Here is a 14,842-nt window from a genome sequence, read left to right on the forward strand (position 1 = left end):
CAAAACCCCATTTCAGTAGGTAAACATGAGCTGAGTCACTGACCAGCAATTACAATGCTGTGACAGTTCTCCTACCTCATTTGAGTGCCACAAACAATAGTGATGACCTGGTAGAAATCCTGTGTGGGTTTCTTGACAACGTACTGACACAAAAACACACTTAAGAAGCCATTTTAAATGTAAATTAGAAGGCAATATCAATGACCATCATATGTGGGAAGGAAATCAGCCTGTTATGTTGTTATATTAATAGTCGGTAAAAAGGCAAGAAGAACAGTAGAACAACTGCAATCTAAAAAGTAGTCAGATAAATTAAATTTACATATACAAAGCATAATAGCCCAGAATATGCAAATACAGTGGTCCCTCGTTTATCGCGGGAGTTACTAAAAATAACCTGCGATAAGCGAAATCTGCGAAGTAGCCAGCTGTAAAACCTCTCACTACACACTATACAGGCACAAACATTTATACACTTTTCTCTCTTGTTCAAACACTCTCAACGATCAAACCTTCGTAGAAAAATAAGTCCAGTATTATAAAATGAAACCAAAGATCAAACCTTGTTTTCAGGTCCAGAACATGGGAGCAGAGCAGCTGTCAGAGAATTCAACATTAATGAATCAATGGTATGGAAGTAGAGGAAACAAGAAGAATGAGTTGAGTAAAGTTTGACTTATCTGACTGTTTTGTTTTGCTTAGTGCGCCTTATAATCTGGTGTGCCTTAAGGTCTGAACAATACGGTAACTTCTACCTTCCTTTAGCATGTCCAGAAGTCCAGCTTTTTGTGCGATGGTTAGCATCTTCCTCTGCCTTTTCGGTGCTGCCGCAGGTGCTTTTGACGGTGCAAAATGTTTCGTCGACATTGTGTTTGTTGGGGAGAAAACTTGCAAACATACAGTACAGCACTTCAAAGTCACACTAAGACACTAGTCTTCATCAAGCTAGCGATCGCAGATTTATGTAAATTTGAATCTGAACGCATTCTGTACTGTACGGCACGAGATTGATTGACAATGCTCTACAGCCGATCAGGACACAGAACACAATGCGCTGTAGGAAAAAAAAAGCATGCAAAATTGCACAAAAAAATCTGCGAAACAGCGAGGCTGCGGAAGGTGAACCGCATTATAGCGAGAGACCACTGTATATAAAACCAAGGTAGTTTACATTGCCAATAAAAATAAAATGCAGTAGCCTATTCAGACAATCATTTAAACTTCATATTACACTGAAAATAAAACAAAGAAAATAACAAAAATGTCCAATTTGAGAAGTTTATTTCTTCTTCTTCTTCTTCTTCTTTTTTTTTTTTTTTTACATATATTCCAAAAACATTAAAAAAAATGATTTAATAAAGAGATTTAACCATGTATGCGGTGCAAGAAGGTTTGCCATGAAAGCTCCTAGTTCAAACCCCACCTTTCCTGTGTGGAGTTCGCATTTTCTCTCTGTATGTGTGTGAATTTCCAGGTGATTCTAAATCAGCCATGAATGTCAAATAGAAAAGCACTATATAAATGTGAGTGCTCTACATTATTAGTTATTTCTGTTTTGCACACTCACTCACACAAACACACACCTTCTGTCAGTCTCATTAGATCTCCTTGTTGTCCATTATTAAGTATATAGTGATGACATCAGGCAGGAAGTGAGAGGAAGGATGAAAAACAGACTCAGTCAAAGTCCTGCTGTGAATTTATCGGGGCACAGACATGGTGTTTGGGGGTTGATGGGGGTCGGGAGCGCGGTTAGGGAGGGTCACCTGCTCTGCTGCTCGCTCACCTCTGCCTTAGCAGCACCGTTAAAACCATGTGATTAATGGCCTGAGCCGCCAAATCAGCCAGAGGGTCTGTGGCATTGAAGAGTCGCAGAGGCGGAAACATGGAGAAAGACGGAGAAACGAGGTGGGAATTCTGTTTGGAGGAAAAATACAACCCCTGTCTCTCTTTTACTACGCAGGTCGTGACCAAACGACCCCGTGTTTTGATTGGACCTTACGGATTATTTTGTCTAGCGGCTAGCAGAAGCAAGGTGATGATAGTTTTTGAAACAGAGGAAGTGAAGTGAGATCAGCAAGAGCGTGCAAGTTCTTTAACTGTAGTTTGCATTTCTTTTCATATGTTCTTTTGCTCATTATTTATTACTCCTGCTAAATATGAAAGAATTTTTGTGATTTTTCTGTTAGCTTTTTATTTTTAATTTTATATTTTGAATGGATTGAAAAGATATTTTAACTTTTAAATAAAAAACTAAAATCTGGAAAGCTGTAATCAAGGGTCAGGTCTTAACTGACAATGTGAGACCTGAGGTTTTAGTTTGATTTGACTTCGTATCTGAAACTCATGCAGGTTAGTCCTTAAAGAAAGTCAACACAACTTCCAAGTTTGTATCTCTGTGGCTTCAGTCTAACAAAAGCTTTATATTTTTTGCCACATTAGAAAAAAGAAAAATACAAGACATGGAAACTTGGAGAAAGTAAAAAATAAACAGTTTGATATTTCAGGATGCATGAGCTACCTAATGAAAGTTTACATTTACTAAAAAGGGGAATTTCTAGGAGAGGTTTGGTGAGCAGCACTAACTTCCTCACAGGAAGCCTTACTTTATTCACTCACGCACACAAACAGGCTGTGGATCTTCAAATGTAAAGCTGTGTACTAATTGAAAGCTCATCTGTTTTATACTTTCCTTGGCCATTTTCCTCCTCTGTTGGCTGACTGCTGCTCAGCCATTGTAGGCACTGACCTGGTTCACACCAGATAATATATCACCCTGTAAAGCGAGCCGCCGTAGAAGCTGACCCAACACCCAATTGTTATGTTAAGGAAATTAAATGTCACATATGAAATGCCGTCAGTGCTCAGAGGGACAACAAACTGTATGTTAAAGAGCACGACACTGGAAAATTATAAGAATTACATAAAAGGCTAAAGGAGACATGGTCACGATGGGCTCATTAAGAAATCCCCAGTGGAGGAAAAGGTGGCACGAACACAAATGTGAGCAAAAACCTTTTGTGCTAAATATCAAGGGTTTTTTTCCCCCTAAACTTGGGTGTGTCAGTGTTGGAGATGCTGTCCAGTAATGGAGACCACAACCTCCTAAGCACTACAACTGAGCTTTGTATAACTTGAAGGAGGAAAAAAAAGATAACAGTGACAATACACACCTTAGTGCTAATTTGAGACTTGACCCGTGAAACCAGAATTCTTTTTACTCCGAAGTCTTTTCAAAAAGAAATGATTGCTCTGCAGTGCTAGTAGTGTTAGTGCATGAAAACGGGGACATCACAGAAGAGCAAATCTAAAAACTCTGAGGGACAATTGTATGATCTGTGTGATTAATATTTACTTTTTACCATTTGTGTGTCCTTTAAGGTCTGTTTGTGCCCTAGGTCTGTTTGAATAGGTTTAGTGACAAATCTCTACTGGGATTTGTCACTTATGTGATGCAAAAGTCTTCTTTGTATGGTACCAATGCTGTCTTCTAGGAAAATTAAATATACTTGTTGAGCAGTTTGCATTTTCTGAATGACTACAGTGCCATTTAAGAACTACATGCTTGGCGAGATATGGTTCGGGTAAATGAAGGACATACAGAGCACTTTGCCAGTATTTATATACAGACTCCCATCTGTGGTTTAAGCAAGAGAAGCATGTAAGGTTTCCTGAACTTTTCTAACATCGTAAAGCAAAAATAAACTAGAGGCAGAAACTCAGATATTACGATAGATCAATAGATTGATAGATAGATCATGTTTGAGCCAGTGTTATGAATCTAATCAGTAACAGCAGGTAACAAACCTACATGTATAAATCACACTTTCCCACACACGCAAAGTGTTTTGTTCAAGGCACACATCGTATAGCACTGATTTACAAGACACTGACTATTTCCTTGATGCCTGCTGCTGCCTCACTCTTTCATGTCTTACACACTGTACACACACAAACGCGTGTACACACAGTGTGACTGTTGCTCTTTCATGTGTGGAAAAGGGCAACTGCAGGGGGCAGCTGTTAAGAACCGAAGCAGATATGTCCTTTTAGCCTGAGCAGTTGCTTTTCTGATACTTGGTCTCACACACAGACGCATAAAAATATGCATACCCATGCATACATGCATGCATGCATTCCCGTACAGTTATAAAGTGTCATTGAATTTAACATAGTGTTGACTGCCAGTTACACTGGGGAGCTTCTGGCTTGGTGGGAAGCAGGTTGAGCATGTTCACAGGTTTCATGAAGACCAAGCTGTTTATGGGCTTCAGTTATATTTCCTCTTCCCATTTTTTCTGCTCCTCATCCTCCTCACTGTCACTTTATCCCTGCTTTTATTTCTCATCTTTTCTTTCCTCTTCTCTTCTGTCCTTCCTCCGCTCATATCCCTTCCTTTTCAGCCATGCCCTTTTTCTTTCCTTTCACTCATCTTCATTTTTCTTCTCTTTTCCTTTGCTCCTTCCTTGCAGCCTTTCTTCTCATCTCACTTTCATTCTTTGGTGAAGTTTGCTGCCATCACCTGCTGAATCACCTCACCTCCCCCTCTAGTTTTGAGTTACACCAGATGTGGAACCTCGCTGTTTGGACGGCTGATTGATTTTCAGCCTCACCGCAGTCCAGCTGTTGCATTTGTGAGCTGCTGGCAATTTAGGTTTTCTTACTTAGCTCTGTTGTATTTAACCGTGCAGATCAGGTCTCTGAGATTTTTACCACCAACTAACACAGTGAAGATGAATGAAGGGCTAATCTCTATACACACCACTAATGAGATATATAGTGGTGTTGATACTGGGTGATTCTTTGAAACATACTGGGTAACATGCATGGGCAGCAGCAACAGCAGCAGGGGATAAACAGATTTATGAATCAACTTCAGCTCCTTGATTGGTTATAAAATGGGTTTTGTAATGTAACTATAATGCGGGTGAATATGTGTGTGCAGGGTGCCCATTCTATACCCACTCCGATGCACTTGTGTTGATATGTATGTATACATATATATCCTTGCAAATAAGGGACATCTGATTCAAGACTTCCTGTTTGATTCACTAGTCGTGGTTTAATAATTAAAAAACTCTTTTAAAAGCTTTAAAATTGTTGTCATTAGTTTCAATATTACGTTTTATATCATATCCTTCCCTTTTTTGCTCCCCATGTGAACTATTTATTGGAACGCACCCAAAGCCTACTCAAACTCGACTGGGCAATAGGTCTTATCCCACTACGAATGGAAACCAGAAATCTCTCTGTACTAAAAATTCTCAGCCCTTACCTACAGATTCGGCACATTTATATGCAGATATCTATTTATAGAGATTACAGGTTAAGGTTACATCAGTTTAAGGCCGGGGTAAGTGTAAAGCATTGAGTGTTGAGTGTCGAGCATGTAATTCAGGTGGTTAAGGTATGAGTTAGGAACAAGAAGATTTAACAAGGGTTCTCACAAGTATTGAAACACCAACACGTGCGTGCAAATAATATGTGCAGGAATTCGTGTCACTGTGCGTTTCCACAACTGTGGACGAGGAAGTGTGTGTGCTTTGTGTTCCAGACTTGCGCGCACACACACACACTTGCAGTCCCTGAGTGCGTGCATGTGTGCGTGAGCGTCAGTCTCCAGGGCTGGGCCATAACAGTGATGGATGGGCCGTGTGTGGAGGCTGTTATTATTTGTTATGTGAGCGGGTGTGTGTGACTGGGCTGAGTGGGCCATACACCTGCTGCGCGGCTCAGAGAGCCCCAGCTAGCTTGGAGAACAGCTGGACGCATTGATTTAGAAGTTCACTCTCCAGGCTGCAGGAACAAATCAAGCAACAGCTAATAAAACCGCTCTTTATGATGGCGGCTCCATTTGCCCTCCAAAACAACTGGCTACATCATGTGTTTTTCTAACGCCCGCCGCCACACAAAATTAAATCCCGGGCTAAGGTGTCGCTTCTGGATGCTGTGGAGCTTAAGGCTTAATGTCTGGCTTTAATGCAGCGAGAGTAATCAATGTTGCATGGTGTATGTGAGTTTGCATGTGCGGGCACTTGCATAAATGAAAACAGTGCTTGTGTGGGGTGAAAATATAGTTCTCTGCGTTTTTCTGTGTGAGCTGTTTGATGTTTGCTCAGACTTGTGCGTATGTGTGCATTCGTTTCAGGCATGTTTGTCTTTACACCTAGACGTTAATGCGATCAATACTTTTCATGTCTCTGTCCAGGTGAAATAAGTGTTTGCTCAGTGCTAAACGCTGCAGCTGGCCGAATGAGGTTTGGACATGAGAGAGAGAGACAGTGTGTGTGTGTGTGTGTGCGTGTGTGTGTGCGTGTGTGTGTGTGTGTGTGTGACAGAGAGAGAGTGTTTGCAAGAGAAAAGTTGGGAGTAGGGGGTTGGTTGGAGTATTTTCTATGAGTCAGCCCCCGTTAAGACTGTTCCATATAATGCAGTGGCTGCAGCTGTGCTGTGAGTCTCTGTGCTTGCAGATGATAGACTAACACTATTGTCAGTCTTTTGTAACGCTTCTATCATGCCTGCTGAGCCAGTGGATACAGAGGAACAGATTTGCTAAGCCTTTGCACTTTGTTTAAGACACATACCACAACCAGATATGCTTTTTTTTTTTTTTGGATGTAGCAGATGCACCGACCCTGAAGTGTCATCTGGAATTAGGGTTCTCTGCATATTTCTATGCAGAGAAGGAAGTTATTTGTAACTGTAGGTCACAGGCTAAAAGAAGCCGATGTAGAAACTTCCCAAATTCCAAACACACGTATTATGGCCTTGAGCCTCACGTCAGCTGCTAGGTCAATCTAAGTGCTGGACAATGGAGTTCAATTGGAAAATACATATAAACTACATACTGTATGTAAAAGACAAGGAGAAAACTACAGTGATGAAAAAGCAAATGCCAACAAAACTGGCCACTTGAGGCAACTTGTCTCCAAAAATTCAAGTTGACTGCACTGGTTAACACTTTATAATACCTATTATTAACCAATGTTGTTAACCAGTGTTAATAATATAATATATATATTATAATAGCAACGCACTGTAATGTAGTGATGCGCGAATCATGAACGAATCGTTCAATACTCGAGAATCACTTTACTGACTCATGAATCATGATTCACAAGCCCAACTGACTCACTGACTCATCTCTGTTGCTGTTAGCAGCAATATATCTAGCTTATAATTAAAATTGTGGAGAAAAACACAACATCCAGTATCTTAACAAAAAGATTTCTGCTCTGAACTGGAAGAAAAAACCCTGAGTAGAAGCTCACATCAAGACAATAGCTCCTCGGTTCGCAGTAGCATCGCTCTGCTAACATGCTAACAGCACATTTGAGCTACGCACCCCCTCCTTTCCTGTGCTGAATCGTAGAGTAAGGGAATCACTCGGGACTCGCTCACCCCCTCCCTTCTGGCTCACAGCTTCTTCTTCTTCTTCTTGGTTGGCAACCAATGTTAAGGCGCATTACCGCCCCCTGGCTCACAGCTCAGTGGACATTTAGATGAGAAAATATATATTTGGCACATTTAAGGAAAATACTAATAAAATAAAAATAAACAAAATAAATGTTTATTAAGCAATTTTAATAGGAAGTTGCTTAATTTTAGAAATGTTTTTGCCGTTTTTTGCTCTATAAAATTGTTGTTTTCTTTTAGAATCACTCATCTTAGCAGTAGGATATACATGAAAATGTACATTTTTTGTACTCTCTGGTCAACTGACTCAGTGAATCAAATGACTCAAAAATCCGATTCACTTTGGTGAGTGACTCATTAAAACTCGATTCAGTAAAAAGAATCAAATTTACCATCACTACTGTAATGAGTTATTGTAATCACATTACCTTTTTTCAGTAACGTAATGTACTAAATTCAGCAATTACATTACAGTTACAATTATGTTGTTACTTGCATTAAAAAGTGTCTTCAGTTATCTGCATTCCAGGTGGACAGAAAGACAGAAAAAATGTTTTTCTTCTAGAGCAACTAGCCTACAGGTAGCTTAATTTCAGTTAATGTGCACGAAGAGAAAAATGGTGGAGCGGCACAGATTTTAAGGGGTGGAAATATGGACAATTACCTTTATTTTTATGACACAAAAGGATAAGAACATAACGTATAAATAAAAAGTAGAAACTGCATCCAGTACAAAAACATCCAGATTATAGTGCTAATACAACTTTAGCTCTGCCTGCTAACGTAAAGCTAGCCAAGAACGTAGAGTGATGATAGCCAGACTAAAAGAAAGATCTTATCTAAGTCCTCATTCGGACAGAGATCTGTGTTGGTTTGTGGGGCCTAACGCTGTTATTGACAAATAGTGATTAGATCTTAGTAGCTGTCAAAAAATTGATTAGGAGTTAATATTATTTACCTTATAGTAAGGGTGGGAGTTTTGAATACAGTGGCTGAAATGGACGTCACTGTTCCATGTAACTGTTTTATTTCTGTGGCCAATGTATTTTGTTGACTGCAATCTGCTATCTTGTGACATGTAGTGGTATTTTACATACCGTGACAGAGGATTTATACGTCTGTGTTAAATATATATGCTGTCTGTGCATCATGATGGAAGCTCAAACCTACAGTATAAAACATATTCTGATGTGCACGTTTCTGGAAATAGAACTAAGTATGCCTGCAGCACTGACCTAGCCTCTTGTATAGGCTAGTTGTAGGCTCCACATAGATTAAACACAAAATGTAAATGAAAAAGTCTTACGAGTATGACTAGTGTCCCTACAGGGGCAGCACTTTTCATAGCTGGTAAGGATCCCTTGGGCATATTTCTGTAGGCACAATATCTAGTATATATATGTAGTAATATGTATAGTATAGAGCAGACTCAATAAAGCATAGGCTTATGACCATATGACACAAACATGTTTATAAATCTCCTACAAAAATAGGTTTTTGGGGTCTCTATCACTAAATTCACTTGGTCAGGCCATGGCCAAAACTATGACATTGTTAAATGGACGGAGTGTTGTTGAGTGACACCACTTAGTATCATGCTGTGAAACAGATGAAAGCAAAACGCCTGTATTGTGCAACAAGCTGAGCCTGTCAGCTTGTTGTTGATGTGCAGGTTTTACATTCTCCAGTAAATACACCCCAGTAATAGATTTACAGGTCACAGCACTCACAAATCAGAGGAAAGATAACCGGAGAATCACAACCCAGCAGGACCGTGGTCAGTTACATTAAGGCTCTGTGGGTTACAAAGGAAATATTTACAGTTATTTCTCAGCAGCTTGTGGCCTAAGTGACTTTTGTAACAGCCAGTAATGAAATCGGATTCAATAATGGAAGCAAAACAGAAAAGTAGAAAGATTGCCTTTGACATTGTAGTCTCACCCACTTCTTTGCTCTGCGATATCTATTTCAGGAATCCTGAAAGCCAAGCCAAGACTATAAAACCCAAAGCTGGACTTCAGATGTTAAAGCTATAAGCTCTGTGTGTGTGTGCTTGTGTACATACAATGAATGATCTTCTATGCCTGTTTGTATCAGATGCCTGAGGTACTTTCAGTCTGTAGCTAAACCATAGAGAGTCACCATTCCATCATATTCATTCATGTGTGATAAAATCCCTGGCTGACGTCAGAGACAGTGTGGGAGATGGAAAAAGATGTGATGAACCTCTCTGCTCGTTGTGGTCCGACCTTCACAAGGATGTGCTCTCTTCCAATAAAACATACACACATTCTTCTATCCTTACAGACGTACTGGGGCACCTGGGATCTATGCAAGACCTGCAGGAACTGCAGCGATCTCAAGGTTGTCTTTCCTTATATGAAGGAAGACATCCCAACCTTCAGTGTCCATGCGCTTCTTTGTTTGTTTGTTTTTAGGATAATGATACTACGATGGAGTATTAGGACCATATTAAGAAGAAAAAATATTGTTGATCATTTTGAGAATAAAGTCAAAACTTCAAGACTAAAGTCGAAAAAATGTTTTTGAGAAAAAAGCTGAAAGGTGGAGATTACAGGTGCTCTTTCAAGACCAACTGCCACGGTTGTTGTACCCTCTGCAAAATGCCTTTTGATAAGTTAGTGAAACAAACTGATCAGTCGCCTTGAGATACACCATATATCTTTATCGCACAAGACTTTAACCATTGAATACCTTGGATCAGTCCATCACAAGACATTTCATTTTGTACAAATCAATAACCATCTTTTCAGCATTCTTACACTGACCACCACACTGTTTATGGACTAAAAGTAAAATAATTTTCTTCCATGTTACTAAAACTGACTCTGATGTACACTTTCACTAACTCAGAGGGTTTAGCAACAGTGGCAGTTTGTCTTAAAACAGCAACTGTAATCGCCACATTTCCACTTTTTTCTCGAAAAGTAGCTTTTTAACTTTTTTCTTGAAACAAAATTACAGCTTTAATCTTAAATTTCAAATTTAATTCTCAATACAATTGTTAATATTTTTTTCTTAATGTGGCCCTAATACTCCTTTGTGTGATACTATGGAGATTTTTATATATTTGTAACTAGGATTTATGTCACCACCCCCATTTTTGTGTACAACATTACAACTGTACACTGATTTTCAGAAGCAGGAGGACATGATCTGCTGAACATAGCAGAACAATTTGTGTCTCCTGAAACAAAGGAAGGAATAGCTAATGTAATGTAGCGCTGACCTACAAAATGCTGTAAATGAATTTCACCAACTAAATACTAAGATGTAGCTCGAACTATTGGAATGCTTTACCTGGAGTTTATTATGGGAAATATGTGGTGGCTCTGAGAGGTCAAATGCACTAAAACACCAGCAGATACAAAAACACTGCAAAAGCAAAAATTGAAAAAAGAAAAACAAACAGTTGAATAAACAAAAAGCAATTTAAAGAAGAAAACACAACATGAGCTCAATAAAAAAAAACAAAATCTCCCGAAACACAATGTGTGTGTTTTTGGGAAGATGTTAATGTGATGGACTGGGTCTAGAAATGAGAGAAACCAAAAGATGCGAAGGATTGCACTGGGGCATGGTTTCATTTTGTGTTGTGAGGTACAAATAGATGACGGTATTGTGTGTTTTAATCACATGATTCATATAATACTGTAGTTACGTGTTTGCTATTAGCCATTTACTGTTAGCTTGTCATTTCAGCAGCTGTTCCATTACTGTGCTGTCAAAAATCTGTTTGGTTTTATGAGTTGTTGTTTTGTTTTGTTTTTAAATTTTTTGAACTTCTTCAGCATTTTTTTCTGTTTCCAGTGTGTTTTATTTGACTTCTGTTGTATTTTGTGTGCTTTTGGAGCATTTGCTTTTTGCTGATGTTTTCATAGGTTACCTCTTAAGGTTTCTGTAGAAAGCCTTTGTAATGTAGAAACACAGAAAATTAATACAACTATGAATTATTATTGGAAACATCTCAATACAAGTAATACTCATACTGCCTATGAAATAAATCCCTTTCGTAGCTTTTATAAGCGGTCATTGGTCTGGAAAAAGCCTAAAGCTGCAAATCTACATTATAGTCAGATTAGACTCTAACAGTTGTGGATATTTCCCAGACCCATGAAGAAAAGATGCCACTGTTTCATTATGAGAAAAAAAAAAGAATCCAAAACTCGACTACAACATGCCGTAGTCTCAGTATGTCATGCTGGATTTATGGGTCCTGCACTGGTGCCCATTTGCATCGTCCAAAAAGCCATCAGTGCCTACATAGAATAGGGTTGGTGTAAAGTTTGTCTTATAGAGGTAAGGAAACAACAGACTGCACCACGAAGAGGAAAAATAATACATCACAAGACGAGATCTTTATGTTTTTGCCACAATAAGGAACAAAGCTTCCTCGATCTCTCTAAATGCTACAGGTCAGGTGAGTTTGTCTATTAGTCCCAAGGTTAAAGTCAGGCATGGCCTCTCTCATATCCATGTTTTACATCATTCACCTTTGACCCCTCACTCTTTGAGATCACATAGCCCACACAGCTCTAGTAGCAAATGAGTATAAACTTTGGAATCTCAAGACTTTTCCAAGTCTGGAAGCAGGGGGCACTAAATAGACCAACACCCTGCTATGTCTGTCACTATGCGCACCACTTGCCATTCACAATCTAATATTAAATATATTACAATATTACTATTAATACTTAAAAAAAAATATACATATATATCAGGCTCTAAAGTGAAAACTGTCCCACAACAGAAAGCTTTTAGTTTCTCTGGAACTTTCAGTCCAGTTCAAGGCCATGTGGAAATGAATTCTAAAGAGCAATCAAGTTTACTGTGTTTCCATGAGAAAATAGTGGTTATGAAGGTGCTATTTACACACGCAGCAAGAAGTCGCTGATAGTTAGACATTTATGCTCTGCAGCAAGTCTTCAGTGGATGGCGGGTGATTAATACCCAATGCCCATTGCTCCCAAGGAACAAGCTCTAAATTATCTGAAGGAGGAAAAGGCTGCCAGACTGAAAATTAAGGAGGAAAAAACTTTTCAACGTGAATTATACACTGTACACGACTCGAGGGCCTCAGCTGTCCCTTTACAGCCTGGCTCCTAGCTTCAGAGTGAGTCTCCCTCCCTGCTTTTTTCTTTCCTGTGACACAGGAACAGTTTGCTGGTGCAAGCCTGTCCGAGCCTGTCGTCTCGCTTGTTTTATTATCACTCCTGAGATGTCAGCACAGACCGCTCTTTGTCACCTCCCAAAGTTTCTCTGTACTCTCGGCGTGGCTGTTTCTGCAGAGGTGCATACGAGCCCCGAATGGTGGAAAGAACATTTGTTCCTCGCAGAAGTCCGGCAGGGACGGCGAGAGGCGAGAGCTGACATTTGGGAAAACCATCAGGAGGACTTTACGCATCTGACCTTCACGTGTCTACCTGCAGTAAATATAACCCCCTGGTTTTTCTGGATGAGTCGTGAGTGCTGACTTCCAGAGGGAGAAACAGGGAGAGGAGAGCGTGAGAGACAGGGATGGAAAGTCTAGCATGGATCACACAGCAGGGTTGCAGTGTCCCTTCCATATTTAGTGAAATTCACAATATTTTCCAGAATTAAGTTCTGGCAATGGCTATCGTCACGTCGGTGCTTACAGAAAACGTATTGCTGACAGCTTGTTGCGCTTCACTTTGGCAAATGCAACTAGTGAAAAGTCACCCAATAATAAAATGAAGCTGGGTTTTCTTAGTTTTAGGCTATCGTTAGCCCAAGCTTTGGCATTTTTGCCTCCAGCCGACTACAGTGAAGTTTATTTCTGGTGTTCACATCATAAATAGATTTAAGTTTGAATACAAGGATTTCTTTTTTAACTCTGACTTCAGTGTGAGCAGTTTTTAACAACCTTGCATTCATGCATTCAAATTGTAGAAACGTTAACATTTAGAAGAAGCTGTAATGACCTTTCTAACACTTGCGTAAACATGCTACATTATTCTTAAAAACAATTCTCGCATTGAAAATTCAAACAGTAAATCCATACTGTTCTGTTGTTTTTATTAAATAGCTTTTGTGGTCTTTTTCTCTTTTGCATCAACACACTCCTTTTCCCGCTCCTGTCACATCTTGTTGTAATTTACCAAACTTGCTTCACATGATTTCTAGACTGATTTAAAATCCCAAATGCATTTTCACCGACCCTTAAAAAAGGCCGATTTTCCCACAGCGATGACATTTTGGAGATTGATGGACTTGCAGACAGATAATGACACATTCCTTTTTGAAAAATGCCAGTTTCCACTGATGACTGAAGTAATGTCGTCACTGTGCGGTGACAGTGCCAATAAAAAAAAGTCTTTTGCATAGTAAATGAAGCCAGCTAAGTGTGAAGAATTGACAATATTTGTGCAATGTGCAAAGAAGCTGTGACTGTGTGACTACATGTTACTTTTTCAATCGCTTACATATATGCGTCTGCGTCATTCCTCAGATGGACGCTCCAGAGTTGAAACTCTCCCTGGGCAGCACATCTGGACACCAGCAGTCCATCTCTTTTGTACCGCTCACGCTCTGCTTCTTCTCATCTCACATAATCTAACCTTCACATCAGTGATTTCAGACACAGCGTAGTCAAGCGCTGGGTGTTGAAGTTGCAGGTGTATTGGTGAGTCTCACTCGCAGAATTGTACGTTAGAATTGTCTCCAATGTTTATATTACCATATAAACATCTTGTTTTTAAAAAGATCTTTAGTAACCCCTTTTCATGTATCTGTTCTGAGTTTGTTTTAAACTGACTTGAATCAAAGTGCCTTTTAGGACTTCCACAGTTATAGTGTTTGAGGTTCAAATAAGCGAAATGGAAATCATTTTTTATTTATTTTTTTATCTGCTGTATTGTCCGTATTAACCACATAGTCAAATCTGTAACATTTGCCTTCCACTTCCATTACTTTCGCTCAGTGTTTGGAACTGGCTTATGTAGTTTCCCATCATCATGCTCTTTATCCTGGCTCTATGGGAAAATGAGGCCCACAGCTTCACCTTGTAATGGGCCTCCAATTCTTGACCTTTGCCCCAGGAAGCATGTTGGGGTGTCGCTGGACATTTAAACTGATAGACTGACAGAAAACAAACGTCAGTGCCAATGAAAATGTAAATCATTTAAACTTGGTGAAAGCTGTCGGTGCCCCTGGGAAATATGGGGATACGCTGCAATAACAGCGTGGAGAAAGCTGCCATTCATGACCATTTTCAACAAAACCCCATAAACTGTCACTTCCTGATTTCCTCTCACTGTGTTATTAATGAGCTTTAGGCGAAGACTAAACTTCTCTTTAATATTGTCCTATTATTGTTTTTAATCTAACCTAAATATGGAAGTTGTATACAATTATAGTTTGGGCTACTATTCTGCTTGCAAGCAAG

Source organism: Neolamprologus brichardi, chromosome 16, assembly GCF_056152115.1.
Source record: "Neolamprologus brichardi isolate AB-2024 chromosome 16, ASM5615211v1, whole genome shotgun sequence".
NCBI lineage: Eukaryota > Metazoa > Chordata > Actinopteri > Cichliformes > Cichlidae > Neolamprologus > Neolamprologus brichardi.